General features: G+C 41.4%; 1 protein-coding gene across 4 annotated transcripts in view; it reads left to right on the forward strand.

Annotated features, from left to right (window-relative positions):
- The window catches only part of STXBP4 (syntaxin binding protein 4), a 126,342-nt gene that overhangs the window by 99,837 nt on the left and 9,638 nt on the right, over positions 1-16,867 (forward strand). The window lies entirely within an intron of this gene.

Raw genomic sequence — 16,867 nt, forward strand, 5'->3', positions numbered from 1 at the left:
TTGGTTACTTCAAAAGTCTTTGATCCTTTCAATGTTGCCAATAGGGATGGGAAAATCCCAACCCCTAAAAAGTCCATGGGCCTGAACATTCAAATGCTAAAATGAAAAAATCAGTCTTAAAACTGGTTGGGAGCCTCAGTGCTGGGGAAACATCAGACAGTACTCAGTGATTTGGGAGATGTAACTCTGGCTCCGACCCTAGGAGTTCTTCCCATAGTAATACAGAAACCTTAGGGCTCTCTAGATGCACTGACACCTTTGTTGAATCTGGGATAGGGCACCTGTGCCCCATAGATTACTTAAGCAAAATCCCAGAATCCTTTGTACTGTCTGCAGTTTTTCCTGGGCAGCCAGCCAGACAACTCAGGGACACAGTTTGGTGTCTGTTCATCATTTTTTTCTATTCTGAGCAGATAGTATCTGAGCACCTCCCAGTAATACATTTTTTTCATCTCTTTTTATGGTTTCCTCTTTAGCATTTCTATTCTTTTTTCCCCTCTCCCCTCCCTTTTTGCTCTTTTTGTCTTCCTTTATCATTTTGTCCTATGTCGTCTATGCATATTGGTACCCATCACCGTTTCTATAAGGTCAGATAGCTTTGCACGTGCAGAAAGCAGAGGAAAATGAATAGGATGCTAATCAGTTTCCTTCTGCAATCTCTTTTGTGTGTCAAGGCTTCGATCCACTGTGTAGACCAGTCAGTTACCTTCTGTATCGTGTGCTTCGTCAAGAACTGGTTGTGAAGGAGTACTGGCTAGCTTGGTGCAAAACTAATCAGTTTTTCTTTGTATCCAGACAAGTGTTAAAGAGCCTAGATGCCGACAGACACTGACTAAACCTAATCAACTTCCATCTGCAATCTTTTCACCCAGAAAACTGCACAAGGAAAAGGACTAACATGTTAGTTTCTCTTTGTAACTAGTCCCAGCAGAATGTCTTTTACCATGTGATTACCCTCTGTAGCTGCCCATTCAGACTATATCTAAAACCATCCTTGGTGTGGCAGAAAGTCATGTTCTTGTTTTGTAGAAAATGGACTTTGTAGCCAGCTTTGTATCTGGAATTAAGTTGTTCTTTTTATTGTAATGGACTGAAGGAGCAGAGTGGTAGGCATTTCATCATAATTATAAAGTAAGCAAGAGACTCCCAAGTTTCCGCCCATTGATTTAAAAGAGAAGTTATTACTTGCTAAGCTTTACACTTAAGATGTTAATCGTAGGGTCACTAACTTAAAATCACTAAGTTCTGACAAGTCAAATTTTCACTGCCTTTAGGTTAGCCTACCCTTACTCAGTGAATATTGCCATTGAAATTGGGCCGGTTACCAAGATCTTTTGTCATATTCTTTGTGCATTTCAGTGCTTGTCAATGCAAATATTTTAGCTATACGAAAAACTTCTGCTGTCTGTATGCATCTCGAGTATTTTAAGCCAAAGAAAAAGAAATAATCTGATTCAATTTCTATTGTTTTAAGAAAAATACATATATGGCTGTCTCCTCACTATCATGTTCTGCTCTGTGTATAGTATAGCTACCATTGTCTCAACGGCCAACGTGCTTGTCATCTCCATTGTATTAGTGTTACCAAAGATGAGAGGAGATTGGGAAAAAAACTGTGCTCCTGGTGATTACTGGTTAGTTAAATCTATTCATTATGTTAGTCAATAATGCATCATCATTTCAGCGTGTGCAGTATAGCGTAGATGTTATATTAGCAAACAAACTTCTTATGTCCCCAAAAATAAAATTAAGGAAAAATCTGTATGGCCCAATGTCACCTGCAGTTGAATGAATTTTCAGACAACCCTCCCAAGACTAGAGGAGAGGTGACATTGAGACGTTACAATAAAACGCGGTATAAATTACAATGACAAGCTCTACAAAGCTTTAAAAGTAGTCACCCTCAGGGGGAAGACTAGAAAATACAAAGCACTAAGATCAGGCCCTTTTTGTCATGTGCTCTTGGGGTTTTCTTAATTAAAGGATTTCCTTAATAATTTTTTTCTGAAAGACTAAAAGAAAAAAGTTAGTAGTGCAAGTGCAATATTTTCAACAAGTGAAGGAAAGGTGATAATATCTTTAAACTTAAGGCGAAAGTATCCAGTGTGATACATATACAGTTGCATGGCACAGACAAAGAATCACAAAATACCTTATAGATCTAGGTTACCAACATGATTATAAACCGTCAACCTGAGCCAAAGCCCATCGATGTTAATGGAAAGATTTCCGCTGATGTTAAAGTGGGCTTTATCTTGTTGTTTGTACCCTAATATATAAAGGTCTGCTTTTTGTTGTGAAAGATCATGTTAAGGCTGATTATTTAAGACCTTCTTGCCTGCCAGCAGGGGTTTGTGAGTTTGATTTATGTTTGCAAAGTGTTTTGAGATCCTTCAGTGTAAGACACTAGCAAGCAAAGTTAGCATTATTATGAAACAGTTGAGTTAATGTTATGTTGAGTCTGAATGAGAACCGAGCATCCAAATACCCCTGCACTCCGTAAGACCTTGGATCCAGTTTTAGATGCAAACTTTACATCTCCAGGCCCATCTCTAGTAACTGTTTATTTAGTTAATATCAGGTATCCCTTACAACTTTATTTTCATTATTCTCTAAAATGCCGTAAAGTCAAACAGCAGGGAACGGTCACGTGTCAGATATGCCCTTTGGAGAGCAACGTGTAATATGCTGCTTGTGTCTATGAATATTTTATTGTTGACCTACCTGAATTAAGATCTGATCCTGCTTCTGCTGAAGTTAGTAGCCAGAGTTTCATTGATTTTAATGGGAGCAACATCTGCCCCCCAAAGTAAAAACTCAGTTTTATCTATTCACTACCTGCACAAAGTGAGATACTGATGCATGTAATTTGGTTTAAGGTAAAGAAACCTTAGGATCAGTGAAGGTTCCTAGGTATCCGAGCAGGATATAGTGCTTCCAGATTCCCTGGCCTAGAAGAGTCTCTGTGTAATCAGTTACGTTGGCTCTCAGGCTCCTGTGTATTGCTGGAGTGGCACAAAGCAGCCTCACGGAACAGGATCCAGTTCACCTTCTTTTAGACTAGAGTGGTCTTGAAAATTGAAGTGTTACTTCTGAGGGAGTTCAAATGTGCAATGACATGAACATAAAGTTGTGTGATGTCCTCATTCCTATTCATCCACAGTTCAGTTCTGTACCTGTTATTTTATAGGACAGGCAAATTGCTCTTAATCCTGACCCAAATGAGAAACTACTGTGTATCTGCAAAGTGCTAAGGACTCTGGTCCTGATCCAGCCAAGCACTTAAGCATGTGGTTAACGTTAAGCCCATGAGTAGGCCCATTGTATAATGGAACTATTCATGTGCCTAAAGTTAAGTACATACTTAAGTGCTCTGCTGGGTCAGGGCCAGAGTGCTTAGTACCTGACAGGATCAAGCCCAGTATCGTTACTATATTCATCATACTGGGATAGAATCCATTTATTTACTGTGCAAAGCATAGTGGGCCCCACCTGTGCAACCCTTATTCGTGGTAATTACCACTTACTCATTCTCCACACCCACTGACAACTAGTATGAGTAAATGTTCCCCAATCTGAGTGAGAGTTGCACAATTCAGATCAACGCTTTTGAACCGGTACTGTGGACACACTGGATTCAAATCTCAAACACACTCGAAGCCAGCTTTAGTTGGCTTAGACTTGCAATTCCCTATCCATCGCATTTTGTTCATATTTATAAACTTTTCATTGAAACTGGATAGAAATTTGTTATTCTACCTAAGCCTGTCGAGGCTGCCGTTCACGTATGAACCATCTTATCTAGAAACGGGCATATGGGGGCAAGTTGTGTTGTATTTCCCTTGCCTTCCTGAGCTAATCAGCTGAGATGCCTCCTTGTGATCGGAAAGGTCAGTAGAAGCCCTTCCACTTGATTTCTCAGTGAGTGAGAGCAAGATTATGTTTTAGCTGAGTTCTCTGATCCTACTGGAAAAATCTAGGAAAAGCAAACAGTGTAGTGTGTGTGAGAGAGAGACTTTGTCAGGAAGTGATTTAAGTTAGCATATTATTCTCCCATCAGGTGGGTGAAACACAGCTGTGTTAATATTAAGGGCTCATTCACACAGCAACATGATCTTGCCTCTTACCAGTTAGGAGAACAGTCAGCTAAAAGTATGGTTGGTGCCCATTCAGTACATTGTTAAATTAATAACCAGTGAATCTTAATCATGTGCTGCTTCTGCTAGCTGCCTAATCTGGCAAATTGTTCAATTCCTATGAGTGATTAGGCACACATTATTTTGCTTGTGGAGAGGACTTCCACAAAGGCACATAGGAGATGAAGAGGGCGGTGAGTGAGGCCTCTGCAGTGGGGTGAAATTGATTTTCCCCAGGACCATTGTGGAAGGCATATGTAAAGTAGTGTATTTAAGTTTCTGTGCCAGCCAGCAAAAGCGGGAACTTTTTTTTTTCTTACTGCTACGCTGTCTTTAACTCATCGCTGGTGCCTGCAGCTAGGTATATTCGAGCTGACACAGTATTCTGACAGTGATTCAGAACATACCATATATACTGCAGCACTCAAGGTCTGCTTGAGCCATTGTGTTTAATATGCTGATTATTTTCAGACTGATGTCGGTTACTGCAGGAGATGTATACCAAGGAATGTTGTGAAGAAATAACTTAGGAAATTAAAACAAGTAGTGTTTTCCAATACAATTTTACATCCTCTGCAGTTTCCGCAAATAAAACCGATAAAGTAAAAAACTCATTTGGTGAAGACGTACGTAAATTGATTTTTATGTGAAACATTGAAAATAGGGTATTGCCCCGTTTGGCCTATAAAAGAGTTGGTTGGTTTGCTCGGTCGGTCAGGCTGAAGTGCTTTTTACCTTGCGATAAGCTAGGTTCTGTTCTGTGTAAATCTGAGGCCCTTGCTCCACTTGCTACAGTCTTGTTATCCTGCATTTATACCAGTGTGACTGAAAAGCCGAACCTGGGGCCCAAGGAAATGACAACAGCTGGAACAGTTGGCAAAATCCATGGTTGCTTAAATATCCATAATAGCAACAAAATAAGTGGTCTCACACAGTGGAAGAAATGTCACATTTCACTGTTCATCTAATTTCTTTTCATTTGGGTTCTGTGACCAGTAGAAAGTCACAAATGCCGCTTCTCATTTATCCTGCTGCCTCAATAGAATACTGGACCTGCTGAATATGCTTGAGAGGATTCTGTTGAGAGCTGCACTTTGAAGCTCCTTTTGCTGACGTGGCAATAAGGTGCAGATCAGTAGAGGACTAACCTCCCGTGGCGGGAGTTCAGCAGAGAAAAAGCCTCAGATGTTCAGCTGCTTTCCATAGCAGCCTCACCAGTGTGCAAATTTGGGCTGGAAATCTCACAAGAACAGGCTTTCTCATGAGATTTTCCACACTTCCAATCCTTATCTAGAAATCAGCAATGGCAGCTGTTTCTTAGTACAGTCCTTACCCAGGATGCTAGGGTCTCTGGATCTCTGTCATCACAACCCCCTGGGGCATATCCCAGACTCCATTGTCCACATCAGCCTTTGCAAGATGAGCATAGAGACACCCTCCTTGATATGTGAAGGGAAAGAGTGCAGAGTTCCCCTGCATGACCACTGTCTGAGACCTCTCGCTCTCAAGAGCTCTCCCCACCCCCGGGATTAAAGTGGTGCAAAGGTTCTTGCTCTAGATGTAATTGGATATTGTTTCTTGTGGACAAAGTCAGACTTTGCTTACACCATTGGCTCCAAGGAGCTTGCACGGAGTGCAAGCCTGTCCAAAACTGGCTCTTTGCAGGACAGCCTAATAAGAGAATGGTGAAGCCCTTTGTGTAAAGTCAGTCTGCAAGTTAACTATTCACAGCAAGAAGCAAGTGCCACAGAAGTCCCCTACCTCTAACAAAGTGTGGTACAAGTTTCCAGAAGAGTTTACATAAGGTTAAAAGGTATCCTTTTCTGGAAGGAACATACCCTGAGGTGCTTCTAATCAGCTGATCCTGTTCAGTAGGATTTAATCTAATTGTTGTATGTTTAAATTGGGATTATGCTTGGTACTTAGAGCACTAGCACTAATTCTGTAGCCCTCTTGTACTGTTTGGCTGTGAATTTCAATCCTTTCTTTCTCTTTGGTATTTAGAACAGCCAAAGACCTGAGGTACTCAGAGCTATTTTACCACTCCAGTGGGTACAACCAGGCATTGAAACGTGGCTTGGTTGTCATGACCGTTGTAATTCCCCAAATGTTGCCACATGTAAACTCACCTTAAATTTGAATTCCGTCATCTTCTTAACATGTCGTTAAACTGTGGAGTGAACAGAAACTGCAATGACTATGTTTGAATTCATTAAGATTTTACAGTTTGCTAAAGATAATTATTTTTTAATTAATAAGCTGCTTCACGTGCAAGATACTTTATTTGGCTGTCAGGTAGTTGGGGCTCTTAATTCCATCTCTTGTGAATCTCATACAATAAACACACTCCAGGACAGGAGCTGAATATCACATAAGATTGAGGTAGCTTGCTGTGAAATTTCTATAAATATCTTTGAAGGGGGGTGAAACAGTATGAAGTGCATGAAAAATCAGAGTTTAAAAGAAGTAAACCAGCTGGCTTGTGTTACATACTACAGTGAAACCCACTTATATGAATAACTGACATGAATAAAACATTTACATGGATGCATTCTTTATGGGTGAAACGTTTTTGTATACCTGTCATTGAGAGTTAGAGCTGGAACATGAATAAAATGTTTGAGAATTTTTTTAATCTCCTCCATTAGGGCACTTTAGTGCCTCGTTTATTCATTTTTGATCAGCTATGTTGTTAAGCATCGGTCAAGCACTGGCAAGCATGGAGAAATTACCTTTCAAACTGCAGAGTGCCTCATGATTGCAGCTAAAGCTGTTATGGGCAGTAAAGCCATGTCTGTGGGGTATGTAGTTGCCGGGAAAAGTTCAGAAGTGATGTAAATGGTGCTGTGGGTTACCCACTAGTACGCTGGTGGAAAAAGTGAGCATAATTTGCACTGACTTTACTTTCAGGGGTCTAAAATGAATATAAATCCTACCAATGGAGTGGTGAGTGGGGATCAGACAGGGTCCCTGACATACGTGGGTGTGCCTCCAACTGATGTCAGTGAGGGCTGAACTTGGTCCTAAGAGGGTCTGAAGTAATATGAAACAACTTAAAGTAATGTGAAGGGAAAGTTTAATTTTATCTCTTACCTTCCTGCTACAACCAACAAGTCATGTAAGCGGCACTCATTTTTCATAACTGCGGGTACAAATTGCACTGCTTTGCCACTTACACTCATTTTCTGACCAATTTAACCTGATATGTAAGCAATGGTGTAACCTACATCCATGAATTTGGACCAGTAGTTTCTGAAAAGTTTTACCAACTTACTCTAGGTGACACTTAGTTGATGCTTTGGCCCATGTGTCTTAGCAGCCAAGAGCACTTCAGGAGCATTTGGGAGTTTCCTACCTAACAGAATACAGAATTAGGTATTGAAAACACTTTTCCCTTCTATACGATTAGGTCCATATTTCTCCTCTCAGTGCTGTGGAAGGAGAAGGGAATGGCCTTTACTTCCCAACTGATAAAGGTTCAGAGCTCTCTAAGGCACGTAAACACAGGCATTTTTAAAAGCAATCCCATAGTAAGTTTCCAACCTGGTTGGCACATACGTAAAATGGTTCTAAATACCTTCTTTTTTTTTTTTTCTTTTTTTTTCTGAATTCCTGGCATATCTTCATATCTTCTGGTACTTAGGAGATGGTTTGGGCTTTTAAAAATTGTGCCTGTCATCTGCCGTTTACGGTGTACACTGAATTGATCACCTGCAGAGAGGAGGTGGCATCCAACTGCATCTCTGCACTACAATCTAAAAGCAGTGCAGCAATTGATGCTATTTGGCGAGAAGCAGGAGTAATGGAAGCTTCTCTCACAGGCCTCGCTGCAATTCAGCCCCCAGGTGCCTTAGGCTGAACTGCTGGGCAACAAGGTTATCTGACACATTGACCCTGTTGCGGGGAATAAAAAATCCTGTGCAGGACGTGATTCTGCATCAATCCAGCTATGAGCATGAGAAATCCAATTACTCAGATTCCAGAAGGATTTATAATTCCCCCATGGGAGTTTCCTCTCTAAAACCCAGGGCCTTGGGCGCAGTTCATGTGATCTCATGGGAGCCATCACATGCATTCAGAAACGCGTATATAGTGATCAGTTGGGAGACATTCATATGAAAATACATTTCATCTTGATAAGAGCAAGTTCCCTTTGAACCACTCTTGATAGTTAGACACATGGGACAAATTGTGCCCAGATGTTCTTCAGATGCAATCCCCATTGACCTAATTGGGCGTTGTAACTAATGTAAATCAGGGAATAATTTGACGCAGTCATATGATCTGGCAGTAAAAGACTTAGGGGAGAGTCAGCATTCCCTCAGTATAGCCTGTGAGACAATACATGCTTTCATTGGTAGTCTGTATTTTGATGCCATGTAATATCCCATTAGTTGCTGTTGCTTGGGAAGAATCATAGTGGAAGAACAACATAGAAAAGGACATTAATTTTCTTCCAGAGCAACCTACTCCAGTTAATCTCCTCTGTCTTCCTACTTTGTTTCACCTTTAACATATGGCAGCTCTGCATCATGGGACTAGCACCTAAAATTAGGTATGGCCTTGCTATTCTCCCTCCCACTGCCACCCACTTCTTGCATATGTGTAAAATTTGTAAGGAGCAGCTGGGGATTTTGCCCCCTATAAACACTATTTTCTTGCTGCTTAACAAAAGCAAGTTCCTACACTTCGACATACGCTATATTCTGTCTTAGACAGTGAAAGCACAACTTGTACTTTAAATAAGTCTTTCCTGGAGAACAAAATGTGAATTCCCAAATATTTCAATCTTCTGGAATGCCTAGGTAGACAGACCAGTGTTTATTTTTCTATTTTATGGCAAAGGAAGGGATAGTACTTCTAATTTTTTTTTTTTCATAATTCACCCAAGAGCCAGAAGTTTTCCTTGTGTGCTTAAATGCCCAGTGCTGATGTACAGGCAAAAGGTTTTGTGTATACATTGAGACGTGTTAGTCTCTTTTTGTCCACCTCATTGCTCTGTAAACCTATTGTGTTCCATCTATCAGTGGTTCTGTAGCAAATACATGCAGGAGTAGACACAGCTCACAGGCAGAACGCTAAGATATTTTAAAGACTTCTTAGTACTTTCTGACACCTTAAAAGCAGTAAAAATCACCCAAGCCATTTAAAAATCAAAAGACAAGGATATTTAGCTAAAAGATCTGCTCTGGTTCAAATAGGAATTAATTTAGGGAATTCCTATGGCCGGTGTTATGCAGGAGGTCAGATAAGGTGATTACAGTGGTTCCTGCTGGCCCTATAATCTATTAATCGGACCAGCCTGCTTTTTGACATTTGAAGGAACTAATATCTTGTGAACTGAGACATCCTTTTAAAAATCCCTCTCTGTCGTGTAATGAGGAGGAGATGGTGGGAACAGATGGCTGAGGCCGGTCACATTCTCTTTGACCATTCATTGTATCTGCAGGAAACAATAGAGACAGATGAGTATATGCCCAAGGGCCAAATCCTTCTGTCTTTTACACCATCGAAGAGACTTCATGGAAGGCAATGTAGTTATTCAGAATATCCACCAGTGTAGCTGAGAACAGAAGGTGGTCTTTGGTAGGTAATCAAGTAGTCTGAGACAATACTCAGAAAAACAGACAGACCATTAAAGCACAGAAAAATGATATAGTGGGTTTTGTAATCAAGCTACTAAATCAAGCATCCACCTTGAAAGCATGCCTTTTCACACCCTTTAGAGTCTTATAATTAATGGGTGACATCAGATAGATCATAAATGTCCAGTATATTTGTGTCTGGGGGGAGGAAGAACCACAATTAATTTTATTGAAAGCTGGATATATACAGAAATCTATTTATGATTTAATGACTGAATTTAAGAATAACAAAGCACTGATCATAGCTGGACAACCTCTGTAGCAGGGGTGGCCAACCTGAGCCTGAGAAGGAGCCAGAATTTACCAATGTACATTGCCAAATTGCCACCGTAATATGTCAGCAGTCCTCCCCTCCCCGCTCCCAGCACCTCCCACCCACCGGCAGCCCCGCCGATCAGCGCCTCCCCCCTCCCTCTCCACACCTCCCGATCAGCTGTTTTGTGGCATGCAGGAGGCTCTGGGGAGGAGGGGGAGAAGCGAGGGCCCGGCAGGCTCAGAGGAGGGGGCGGGAAGGGGTGGAATCAGGGCAGGGCCTGTGGTATAGCCAGGGGTTGAGCAGTGAGCACTCCCCGGCACATTGGAAAGTTGGCGCCTGTAGCTCCAGCCCCGGAGTCGGTGCCTATACAAGGAGCCGCATATTAACTTCTGAAGAGCCGCATGTGGCCCCAGAACCACAGGTTGGCCACCCCTGCTCTATAGTATAAATGTAAATGTTTACAGCAGTAGGGCTAAATGTATCATCTTAAAAGGAAAACAGATTTCACTTGCATTTACCTATTGAATGCTAAATAGAAACTGTAAAGCTATAGGCTGATAAGCCTTTCTGTGCCCAAGCCTGCCACTCCACATTCCCACTGCATTGCAAAGTGGGAACTCTTCTTCGTTCCTTAGACCCAGATCCTGCTCCGTCCCTGTGTGGATTCAGAGGCCTCTGAGCACAGCTGCACCTTCGCAGTACCACTGCATATGGTGGGTGGCAGAAAGGATCAGCATCTTGCATTTTATCATTTCCAGGTTACTTTGATAATCGCCATAATGTCTACATGTCTGTGAAATCTTCTTTCTAGTTCAAATCTTAGTAAATCCACGGTAGTTCTCATTAGGAGTAGACTCAACATCAAGATTCAACATCAAGGCTCCTGTTGAAGTGAGTTCACAGTGGTATAATGAGAGACAGTACTATCTGCTGGATTGAATTTGGCATTTGCCATCCAGTATCTCCTGAGATGCAATGCCAGCTCTGATCCTATCTCCCTGTATAACCTAGGGCAAGGCATTTACACCATAATTTTCAAAACTGCCGTCAGTTTTTGAGGGCTGAATTTAGCATCTACTAGGAGGGCTGATTTTCATAAGTGCTGAGTACTGACCCCAGTTGGAGTTGCTAGTGCTCAGCATCTTTAACGTCTCAGCCTCAATTTTTCCATCTGTAAAATACAAATAATAACAGCAACATAGTTCTCACGGGTGTTGTAAGAGTTTGTCGGATAAGGTTGGTAGAGGACTGTATGTGCTAAGTATTGTTGTTATAAAGCCTTTCATCCAAAGGGTTTCAAAGTGCTTAGCAAACTTAAACTAACTATGGTCAGATCAAGATTTTCAAAAGTAATCCATAATTTTGAGTTCTACTTTTTTTGTACCCAATTTGAGACATCTTCAATGGGTCTGATTTTCTGAAAGTGCTATGGGCCAGCTCTCTGAAACTCAGGCCCCTCAGAGGTGTCTCATGTTGGACAGTTAAAAATGGAGGCACCCAGAATCACTTGTCACTTCTGAAAATCATGTCCAGAGATCACTTGCATCTACCAATGGCACAGAGACCCCTCTAGAGTGAGGTGGGGCTTCTGATTAACAGCACACAACAACAGTTTAGCATGGGACACGGAGAATACTTTTGCCAATGGAAACTACATGAAGAAATCTGGATAGGCAGAATGGAATTACTTGAAAAATGAAAAATATATCAAAGTTTTTAAAATAGTTCAACTCCCAGTATATGTGGTTACAGTGAATTCATCTATTCTGATTTTCAGTGAATTCATTTTGTATTGTAAGGGAATAACCTTAGAGGTAAGACAAGGGAACTTGGCACTGGCTTTTATGATAACATGAATTTGTAATACAAGAATGTTAAGACTTTAAGCAGCTTCTGGCTGGGTTGGAGCTCTTTTGCGGGGGGTGGGGCAGGAATTTTTTTTTTCCAATATCAGGCACCAGAATGGAAAAACATTCTTTTGTCCTCTGCAGATACTGTACTTCCCAATCAGGTTCTGGCATAGCAGGTCATGTACCAGTTTACATTTCCTCCCTGTGAGCAGAACCCTAGAGCTAAATTCTCTCTTGTTTGCTCATAAATCCCACCAAAGTGACTGGAACCAGTTCTGATCTCTGTTTACTGCAGTAGAGCTACTCCAGCTTTACACAGGTATGACTGAGGGCCAAATTCTCCACTACTGGGTCATTTCCATGTAGGGACTGGAAACTTGGTGAGTTCAAAATCCTGTTAATTCTTCCATTCTTGGAGCAGGGTTTGCCACTTTGTGGAAGAGGCCACTACTACTCCTTACTGTCCTTGGCGTCTGCTGAGACTGTCAAGAAGTTACCACACGGAGTTGTTTTTTTGTGATGTAGTCACGTGTCCACTAGGAACCTCCGACCCCTTGCACGCAGGCTACTGAACTACTCTCACATGGTGGTAACACTCAATCACTTCTGACCCAGGGGAGATTTGAATTGTAAGCGAACGATCATGTACCCCATCACCAATTCCAAGTGTTTACTCAGCACCGGATCCTCCTATTATTGTCGTTGTTTTGTTTCCAGACCAGGCCATTTGTGTATTGCTGCACCTTCTTATTAATACCACTAGTAGTACCACTACTTGGACAAATAAAAGATCTTTTCAGTGATGGTTACCTCTTATGAACCTGCCCATAGACTTTTAATATGCTGCTGTTTAATGGGTTTAATCAAGGAATAAATTGGACTCTCTTCTTGGGCTTTCCTTTTATATTATTTAAGTACTAAAGCCACAGCCCCTTCAGAGAAACACAGCATGATTGGGGGTTTTGTGTGTCACATTAGGAGGTGGTCAGTGCCCTCAGTCTCATTGACGCCAATGGGCACTAAGGGCACTAACCATCTTCCAGAAGCTACTCAGCACCTCAGGCCCTTAATCTGCAACTCCTATGCTATGCCTTCCTACAGGTGTTTCTTATAAAATGTAATCCTGGGAGAGAGTCAAGCCAGCTAAAAACTAAACAGAAGTTATTTTTAAAAAATGTTTATTTTAAGTTCAGATAATCTGGTTTTGATAAATACAAAAAACGTTATTTCCCAAAGTTCTTGTAGGTTCTGAGTTCTGGAAATTATCTTCACCAGCTGTTCTCAAGATTGATTTACTATACTTACCCAGTTTTACCCAATTACTTATTTGATCTAATCCCCCTATAAAGTTGAACAACAATTGAGAACAATTTCCTCTTTGCAGATCTCACCAACACTAGCATCCGCATAAGATGGCAACAGCATGTTTTCAGCTTCACTCAGTTAACTGAGAATCTCCATATAATTAACATCTGGCTTCCAAATACTGACATTTTAAAAGAGGATACAAAAGCATATAGGCTGGTTTTTGACTCAGAAATCTTGACTGGGTCAGCAGTGTACAATGGCCACAAGAGTTGATGGCCACACTGCTGTTTCACCATAATCAGTCAGAGCTGATTTCACTGAAAAGACAAAGCCAAGGTTAAGTCAAAATGATAAGAGGAGAGGGGTAAAAGTGCTGTCTCCCTAAAAGCCAAGAGATAGTTTTGATCTCAGAAAATGTGATCATAGATACATAAAAGTGGGTGTGGGCTGCATTATTTATACCACACCATTAACTATACATTAGCTGCAGCCTTCCAGGGCAATAGAACTGACACAATCTGATGCACAGGGGGTCCCAACCACAAAGCACTGCAGCGTGGGATTTCTCTCTGTGCCACCATGCAAGGAGTGAATGGGGCCGTAGCCAGTAAATCTACAATTACTGGGTCCACTGGCCAAAAGTTCTAGTCCTGGGGAGTTGAGAAACAATAGATTCTTCTGCAGTTGTAAGACTCTGTGGTTCCTTTGGTACTCCACTGCCACCCGGTGGTAGGGGGAAGGATCCCACATCTCACCACCAGCACCACTGCAGAGCAAAAGACACGGTTACTCTGGCTTTGTGCAGGACTGCTGTTATTGTTTATTATTACACAGCCCTTTACAAAACACTTAAAGGCAGTATTGATCAAAGCCCAAGGGACTTGCAGAGAAACTCAGAGAAATAGGAAATACAGGGAAATAGTTGGGTGCAAGGAGGCAAAGAGAGGCATTGTGGTTGAGCAGTTAGAAGGCTTCCTGAAAGAAGTGGGTTTAAAGGAGAAGGGGAGTGTTGGGTGCATGGAAAGCAAAAGGCTATTCAAAGCATTAGGGGAAACATGAAAGAAGAGACAGAGCAGGAGACCAAGGGAGCAGTTAGGGCAAATCCTACAAAGCTGTGTGGAGCCCAGCAAACATGGCTGTGCACTGAGATTCCATGCAGAAGAAAGGGGAAAGACTCTCGTATTGGGGCTCTCCAGGATTGTTCTGGAGTCTCCAGGAATTAAAGATTATATCATGTGATGAAAACGTCCAGGAATACATCCAACCAAAATTGGCAACCCTCATTGGGGCTTGGGTTCCTGAACCTTCGCTCTGTGTAGGGCAATCCACCTAATATTGAATCCACAGGCCCCAGCTCCACTTCTCCCATAGCCTGGCCCTACCCCATCTCCAAGCCCTCACTGAATGGCAGTGCACAGGAAGTCCTCACAGTGATTTCCTCCTGGCAGGTGGTGTGCACCCTGAGTGGCATCCCCAATTCCCCTGCCATCCCCAATTCACCTTCATCTGGAGATCTCTGCACCCAGGTGTTTCTGCATATAGAGGGGGAGAATGGCAGGATTTGCTCCTGGGAGCATACTCGTATGTAAAGGGATCTAGTATAAAATATGGGGGAAGAAAATCAGTGTAACACGACAGGTGTATTACTGGTGTAGCCATAAGATGTATTACTGGGTGTAGCCTTATGATCATGCAGTTGCTGCTAGCAACAACTTTTGCTACATCCTGTTTTCATTGCGGGCTGTTTCAGCAGCAACACTGAAAGTACCAAAGGTTACAGTTTTGATAGTAAGGGATTTCCCATCCTCAGACCTTTGCCTTAAGGCAATCAGCAAAAGTTAGTCATTTTGCAATAATTTTAATTTATGCACAGATCATTTAAAGTTTTATCAAGCCCCAATAATCTTGAATTAAGCATTACTGTATTTTGCATTGCCAGTTAGATTTGGGAGATCCAAAATCAAGGATACGAAAGATTAACAGGTCAGTAACATGACTGATGCAAGTTCAGCAGAGTAGGTTGCTAGGATATGGGTTTAGAAAAACCCCAGCTACCTTTGTCATTGCATTTGTGCATTTGATTTTAAATGTGACACATTCTGCCTTCACTTACATCGTGTGCAACACCACTCTATTCAGAGGATAAGCATAGGCTTCACATGAGGCCAGAACCTGTCTTTCTATATTCAAATAGGGCTGAATCCTGGTCCCATTGAAGTCAATAGCAGAACTCATTTGGCCCATAATGAATCTTTATATGATGGGAGTTTGGTTGATTATTGGTTTAGAGAGACATCCAGACTCCCCCAAAAATCTCAGACAGGCGTTGCACAGGATTTCTTCTCTTGCAAGTTGCAGGTCACTCATACAGTCATGCAGTGGAGAATTTTGGTCAGTTAATCCACGGGAAATAGCCCCGGTTCACATTGGCCACCCCCATTCCGTCTCCCAGCACAATAGCATGGAAAAAGCCTCCATGGGGCATTACATGGACTCTGTGCAGAAGGGGAACCGTACAAAGTGACCTGCACCAGTTCTGCTGCCTACAAGGCTTTCCATGACCCTTTGAGAGGTGACAGAACTTGGCTCTGTACAAATTAATGTAATGTAAATGGGAGATTTTTATCACTTAAGGTGAAAAACACAATTTACTAATTCTCAAAATCTAGCAAAGATGCGCAAGCTATTTTTCATCAGCTTATCCCTCTATCTTTGAACCATTTGTCTTTGAACCATTCTTTCCTTAAGATAATGTCCTAAATTCTCTTCTTGAAATAAACCATTTTGCATGCTAAGAAGTAAGAACCATAAGGAGGGTAATTATAATGGGATTTAAATAATTCACTGCTGTTTCTTTGCCAGTAAAATAAAGACTGTGTTCTCTTGTTTTGTTTGTACAAGCAACAAAATTTGTCTTACAATTTACTACTCTTTTAAAAAAAAAAAAAAAAAAAAAGGCAAACAACAACAAAATACTGACATATTCCCAGCTCAAATATTTGTTTTCCAACAATAAACTTGGCTATCTTCCAATAACGCTGACTTGTTTGTAAACCTAAAAAGCTTTAAATTTAGCTAACACATAGCTGATTACTCCTAAAATGTGGTCAAATGAATCTTTTCCACAAGAACATTTGCCAAAGGATGCTGCACAGTTGAAACGGAAAACGGTTTGCAGTTATGAATTTGTGTTGTGTTGCTGCCTTTTCAAAACTCTGCAATATTGACAGTAGTGTCTCACTTCAAAAAAACATGGTCCTTCAGTTAAACAAAGCCTAGAGGTAGATTTGAACTCCTTCTTACTCCTATTGATGCCCCTCCCACACAAATCATAGAGGATGTATTTCTAAGACGAGAATGTTCCGCAAACCAGTAAATCTGGGATTATCTCATTGGACTGATTATGTCCAAGCTCTTTAGCCACAGCACTTGATGAGGACTAAAAATAAATAGCAGGGCAGTATACAATTATTTTGTCCCTAAATAATCTGTGCTTATTGTTTGTGTCTTTCTCTGATGTGAGACGTAGTATCTGGACTTACCGTTTATTTATAAGTGTTCTTCTAATAAGGGTGTTTGGAAAAGGGTTGTAAAGAGAAAATGGCCCATTGCGCTTATTAGTTGTAAGGGGCAAAACCTGCTCTTACACCAGTGCAAATCCAGCATCACTCC

The sequence above is a fragment of the Trachemys scripta genome, chromosome 14, assembly GCF_013100865.1.
Source record: "Trachemys scripta elegans isolate TJP31775 chromosome 14, CAS_Tse_1.0, whole genome shotgun sequence".
Taxonomy (NCBI): Eukaryota; Metazoa; Chordata; order Testudines; family Emydidae; genus Trachemys; species Trachemys scripta.